We start from the raw sequence: 7,111 nt of genomic DNA on the forward strand, positions 1-7,111 counted from the left end.
TGTATACCGTTCATTTGATTGTACCAAACAATGAAGGGCATTAAGTGTGGTAATCCGAGGCATATTTACTAAAGATTTTTGGAAAAGTTACATATTACAGTGGTTTCCCTGTTCCTCATCTTCCTCATTCTTTCCCCTTCTGTTCATTCTCCTCTTCCTCCTCCTCCTCCCCCATCCCTCCTCTTACTTTTCTTCTTAAAAATGAATTGGTAGTTCTGACGTTCATATATATAGACTCTAATTTACCAGTGGGCTATGTTCCATAAATATGTTTGAAGTCAGTTAGCTGACATAACAGAAAGACCAAGGACACTGAAGTAAGCCAGACTTGGCTGAATCCTGGCTCTATTATTTCTTAGCTGAGTTGAGTCCCTTTACCTTTCAGAGTCTCTTTTTGCATGTGTAGAAAAAGAATAATATCTTCCTTACTGAGCTGTTATGAAGATTAAAGAGAATATATATAAAACCCAAAGCACAGTGCTACGGACATTGTAAGTATTCAATTTATAACAGTAATAGACTATAAGTAGTAGACACAGCTGTAGTTGTCAGAACTAAGAATTGACAGCAGAAATGTAGGTGACTACACTATGAGTTAAATGAGTGTTTATGGAGCAGCCTAGAAAATCCATCTTAATTAAAACTAAGGTGAACAAAAATTTTTATAATGTTCAACTCTGAAGAAACAAAGACACTTAAGGCCAAATTTTAAAACTTTTATAATGAAATCAGCTTTAGCCCATGAGCAAGAATATGCATTTTTACAAGGTATAGGAGCTTTTAGATTGGAATAAAGTCATAGAAAATATTAGCACTGTGTTTTTGACAGTGTTTAATATCTGTTGGTATTTGAGAAGCAGCAAAACAGAGACAACTGGTTGGGTGCAGTGGCTCATGCCTGTAATCCTAGCACTTTGGGAGGCAAAGGTGGGTGGATTGCTTGAGCTCAGAAGTTTGAGTCGAGCCTGGGCAACATGTTGAAACCCTGTCTCCACCAAAAAAATGCAAAAATTAGCTGGACGTGGTGGCTGTGTGCCTGTGGTCCCAGCTACTCCAGAGGCTGAGGTGGAAGGATCACTTGAGCCAAGGAGGCAGAAGTTGCAGAGTTGAGATTGCGCCACTGCACTCCAGCCTAGGCAGCAGACTGAAACCCTGTCTCAAAACAAAACAAAACAAACAAAAAAATGGAGACAACTTATTTTTCATCCTTTCATCTGCATAGAGCTTTAGAGTTTATAAATTTGTTCACAGGGGCCGGGCGCGGTGGCTCAAGCCTGTAATCCCAGCACTTTGGGAGGCCGAGACGGGCGGATCACGAGGTCAGGAGATCGAGACCATCCTGGCTAACACGGTGAAACCCCGTCTCTACTAAAAAATACAAAAAACTAGCCGGGCGAGGTGGCGGGCGCCTGTAGTCCCAGCTACTCGGGAGGCTGGGGCAGGAGAATGGCGTAAACCCAGGAGGCGGAGCTTGCAGTGAGCTGAGATCCGGCCACTGCACTCCAGCCCAGGCGACAGAGCGAGACTCCGTCTCAAAAAAAAAAAAAAAAAAAAAAAAAATTTGTTCATAGGTGTTATCTCAGGGGCCATACCAACTGTAAAGTTAGAGACACTGAGACTTAAGCAAAAATCACTTGCTTGAAGTCATACAATAAGTTAACAGCAAAATGGGAACTAAAATTAGTTTATGTAATTTATGGAAACATTTGCTGAGTGCATGCCAATCCTGGGGAAATGAAAATAAATATATCTTCCACCACTTCCTCCTGCCAACACTTAACACAATCTAGGTCTTCCTCTCTAAGGATTTTAACTTTCCTCTCTGCTTGGGCCAATCCAGAACAGAACTTTTTTCCTGGGCTTGCCAATTCCTGGGCAATGCCAATAATGCATTAGTTGTCTGTCATTCAACAAGAAGCCTCTTGGGCAGTGGCCACAGGTTCCCTCTTCCCCTAAGTGTGCACATATAGCTTCGAAGGTCCCAGAACCAGAGAGTTTTCTGTTACACCAAGGCAGAGTGGACTGGGATTCCTTCAGAAAATCTACATCACTCACATTTGGGTATTTTGGTTGTTAAGCATGTATGAATAATAGTTCACCACTGACACTTAAACTGCCAACCTAGTACTTCTCAAAGCATCAGAAGTTAAGGCATCTTATTTTCTACAATTCAGTGACATTCTATGATGATCATTCTCTCATAACAGGTTTTTTTCAATGTTTTGTTTGTTTGTTTGAGACAAAGTGTGGCTCTATCACCCAGGCTGGAGTGCAGTGGCGTGATCTCAGCTCACAGCAACCTCTGCCTCTTGGGCCCAAGCCATCCTCCCAACTCAGCCTCCCGAGTAGCTAGGACTACAAGCATGCATCACTATGACCGGCTAATTTTTGTATTTTTTGTAGCGACAGGGTTTCACCATGTTGCCTAGGCTGATCTCAAACTCCTGGGCTCAAGTGATAGGCCTGCCTCAGCCTCCCAAAGTGCTGGGATTGCAATCAATGTTTTTAAAGATAAAAAAAATACTTTGCAAAATCAAAGATGACACAAACACATAGAAAAACATTCCATGCTCCTGGATAGGAAGAATCAATATCATCAAAATGGCCACACTGCCCAAAGCAAATTATAGATTCAATATTATTCCCACTAAACTACCACTGACATACTTCACAGAATTAGAAAAATTTATTTTAAAATTCATGTGGAACAAAAGAGATCCCGAATAGCCAAGGCAATCCTTTCTTTTTTTTCTTTTGAGACGGAGTCTCGCTCTGTCTCCCAGGCTGGAGTGCAGTGGCGCAATCTCGACTCACTGCAACCTCTGCCTCCTGGGTTCAAGAGATTCTCCTGCCTCAGCCTCCCGAGTAGCTGGGACTACAGGCATGTGCCACCACGCCTGGCTAATTTTTTGTATTTTTAGTAGAGACAGGGTTTCATCGTGTTAGCCACAATAGTCTCGATCTCCTGATCTCGTGATCCAGCTGCCTCAGCCTCCCAAAGTGTTGGGATTACAGGTGGGAGCCACCACGCCCAGCCTAGCCAAGGCAATCCTAAGCAAAAAGAACAAAGCTGGAGGCAACATGCTACCCAACTTCAAACAATACTACAGGGATACAGTAACCGAAACAGTGCAGTACTCGAACAAGAATAGACACATAGATCAATGGAACAGAATAGAGAACCCAGAAATAAGACTGCACACCTACAACTATCTGATCTTCAACAAACCTGACAAAAAGGAGCAATGGGAAAAGGACTCCCTATTCAATAAATGGTGCTGGGATAACTGGCTAGCCATATGCAGAAAATTGAAACTGGACCCCTTCCTTACACCATATACAAAAATTAACTCAAGATGAATTAAAGACTTAAATGTAAAACCCAAAACTATAAAAACCCTGGAAGACAACCTAGGCAATACCATTCAGGACATAGGCACAGGCAAAGATTTTATGACGAAGATGCCAAAAACAATTTTAATGAAAGCGAAAATTGACAAATGGGATCTAATTAAACTAAACAGTTTCTGCACAGCAAAATAAACTATAAACAGAGTAAACAGACAACCTACAGAATGGGAGAAAAATTTTGCAAACTATGCATCTGACAAAGTTCTAATATCCAGCATCCATTAGAAACTTAAACAAATTTACTAGAAAAAAAAAAAGACCCATTAAAAAGTGGCCAAAGGACATTAACAGAGACTTCTCAAAAGAAGACATACATACAGCCAACAATCGTGTGAGAAAAAGCTCAACATCACTGATCACTAGAGAAATGCAAACCAAAAGCACAATGAGATACTGTCTCACACCAGTCAGAATGGGTATTATTAAAAAATAAAATAAAATACAGATGCTGGCAAGGTTGCGGAGAAAAGGGAACACTTTTACACTGTTGCTGGGAGTGTAAATTAGTTCAACCACTGTGGAAGCCAGTGTGGTGATTCCTCAAAGACCTAAAGACAGAAATACCATTCAACCCAACAATCCCATTACTGGGTATATACCCAATTGAATATAAATTGTTCCATTATTAAGATATATGCATGCATATGTTCATTGCAGCACTATTCACAATAGCAAAGACATGGAATCAACCCAAACACCCACTAATGATAGACTGGGTAAAGAAAATGGGGTACATTTATACCATGGAATACTATACAGCCAAAAAAAAGAATGAGATCATGTCCTCATGTTGTTTGCAGGAACATGGATGGAGCTGGAAGCCATTATCCTCAGAAAACTAGTGCAGGAACAGAAAACCAAATACTTTATGTTCTCACTTATAAGTGGGAGCTAAATGATGAGAACACAAGAACACATAGAGGGGAATGACACACACTGAGTCCTATTGGAGGGTAAAGGGTGGGAGGAGGGAGGGAAGCAGAAAAAATAACTAATGAATACTTGGATGATGAAATAATCTGTACAACCAACTCCATGACACACCTTTACCTGTGTAACAAACCTGCACATCCTGCACCCATACCCTAAACTTAAAAGAAAACAACGTTGCACTCTGGTTTTGTAGAGCCCTAGCATGAGGTTGAAACAACATACAGACAACATGTCTAGGATAGATGTTTTAGTTTTTAAGAACAGGAAGTGCTTAAAACTTTTTCTCTCCATTTGCAGTATTCACAGCATGTTAAGCACAGAGCCCCTGATTAAATAAAAAGAGGTTTTGAAATTTTAAGGATTCAGATCATGAATGGGTTTTATTACTTTTCTCTAAAGCATAATATTAATAGATTACTGGGTTCCTCTTCCAAAATCCAAACAGCAAATAGTTTTTGTTGAACTGTGTTCTCTTCCCCCAAAAGGAAATTCTAATTAACTCAACAGATGCTGGCGAGGTTGTTGAAAAAAGGAAGGCTTTTTCTCCGAGCAATTTTCAACCTCTGAGCAATTTAAAGATTGGGGGTTGCGCTACAGTTGGTCTTAGTTTTTCTAATGTGTTTTGTTAGCCTCATAAAAAACTCCTATGGATATGAATCTTAATAGATTTCAGTTCTGTTCTATTTTCACATTCCTGCTTTTCCTGAGGGAGTAGTAATAGTTTGGTTATTGTTGGTCTGGCATGCAGCTGGAAAAAGAATGTGGAGTTTATGGGAGTAGGGGGCCTCTCTGCTTATTGCTGCTGCCAGAAATGTATATTCTGCAACTCCTAGGTTTTGTGCAAAGCTTGTGTTGTAAATGGAACCATGTACCTTGATGGTTTTACATGAGTCCATCAAAGTTGGACTTAGTTGCATTTAACCTATTTTGTCAAGGAAGAGATAGAGAGATTATTCATATTCTGGAATATCCTCTCCCTTCCTTCCTCCTCTCACTCTTTTCAAATGGTCTCTCACCCTTGGAGAGAGTTACTTGTTTGGATGAAGAAACTGTTTTGAGGAATCCTCTTAATATATCTATCAGATAGCTTATTTGCCATGTCAGAAAGCAGAGGCTAAAACCCTGGCATAGTTACAAATGGAATGTGTAACATTTAAGAGAGATGTTAAGTGACAGACTCAAGATTACACAGCTAGTAGGTAGAGTAGCCACAACCAATCTCTTGACTTCTTCCGTTTCTCCAAGTCTCTCAACTCGCTCATGGCATTGCTTTCTTTCCTGTTCAGTCCAGACTCTGGGTTGAACAATTTCAGCTTCTGCCTCACTCACTCTACCAATCCCTATTCCTCGACCAGTCCATTCTCCCCTGCACTACCTGCTATTTACCAGGCTGCTGGTAAAAACCACGCAGTCAAGGAGACTGTCCTGCCCTACAGCCTCTTTCCACTTTGCACACTCTTCCTGGGCCATCTACCTCCATGGGATAACCTAGTAGACCTTTGCTGGCATGTTGCAAACTTTTATCTGCAGTCCAGGCTATGTCCTGAGTTCTAGGGACATCTTTTCTCATTTAATGAAGAGATTTACTTAGATGTCCCAGACAGAATTCACCTACTTCTCCCTCAAATCTTTATCTTCCTCTATAGGGAAGACCCTAGGAACTTTGGAGGGAACAAAACCCCAGGAAATCAAAAGCTAAGAACATGGAGGCCTTTGACTCTTCTAAATCTAATTAGAGCCAAGTGCACTGAAAGTTTCAGGCTGGCATTGTCTCATGCTTTCATCAGTTACTTTATGATCTAAGTCATTGTGTGCATAAGTTCAGGGTTTCAGGATGGGACATGTTCGTTAATTTATTAGGCATCAGTGATGCCAGATATGCACCTGAGATAAGGAGAGTTGTTTAACTAAATAATGGCTGTGTGTGCTGTTTTCTTTATATCCACTGGAATATCTTTTAAATTTCCCGAATAACCAGTCTCCCTGGCACTTGTATACTCCTTCTAAGCTTATGTACATGCCCCCCTTCTGTGCCCTCCACCAGGTGAATAATTTGTATTTAAAGCATTATTCTAAATGCATGCCTTTTGAGAAAGGGGGCCACAAAAAGACCACTGATTTCCTTTGGGGTTAATATAAAATAAATAGCAGTTAAATAGGTAAAAATCATATGCTTCAGTTAGGAAAGAGCTACAGAATTAGATATGATTAAACCTTGCCTGAAGGACTGAGCTGTTTGAGAAGGCTTCAACTTGTTGGGCATGGTGTGACTTGGCTCTGAGTACCAAGATTGCTTAGACTTAGGGACTTCTGAGCTCAATTCCAAGGGTTTCTGCCTCTGCAATTGACATGTCTTGCCATTATCTCAAATACAAAGAACTAAATGATGATTTGGTTTTTACTTCTTCAACAAAGGTTGTCAAAAACTAAAAGTGCACCTGTTGAAGTCTGGCTTTTCTTCAGGGATATATTAAAGTGAAAAGAGCAACAAGCCAGAAGACAGTTTATGTTCCTACGAGCTGTGTGATCTGAACCTGTCACCTTACTTTCCCAGCTTCAGTTTCCTGTTCTGCACAGTAACTTTTATACTTCATATCAAAGTTTCCTGATATTGCTAACAGAACACCCAGAAATTTATTACTTTATGATAAATATGTTTTCATAACACAGAAAGACCCACTAACTTTAACACCTTTGTTACTTTGATTCTGAGATAATTTTTTTTTTCCCTGATAATGGCAAAAGGCAGACTTTTTTTTTTTTTTTT

Source organism: Colobus angolensis, unplaced genomic scaffold, assembly GCF_000951035.1.
Source record: "Colobus angolensis palliatus isolate OR3802 unplaced genomic scaffold, Cang.pa_1.0 Scaffold411, whole genome shotgun sequence".
In the NCBI taxonomy this organism is placed as follows: domain Eukaryota; kingdom Metazoa; phylum Chordata; class Mammalia; order Primates; family Cercopithecidae; genus Colobus; species Colobus angolensis.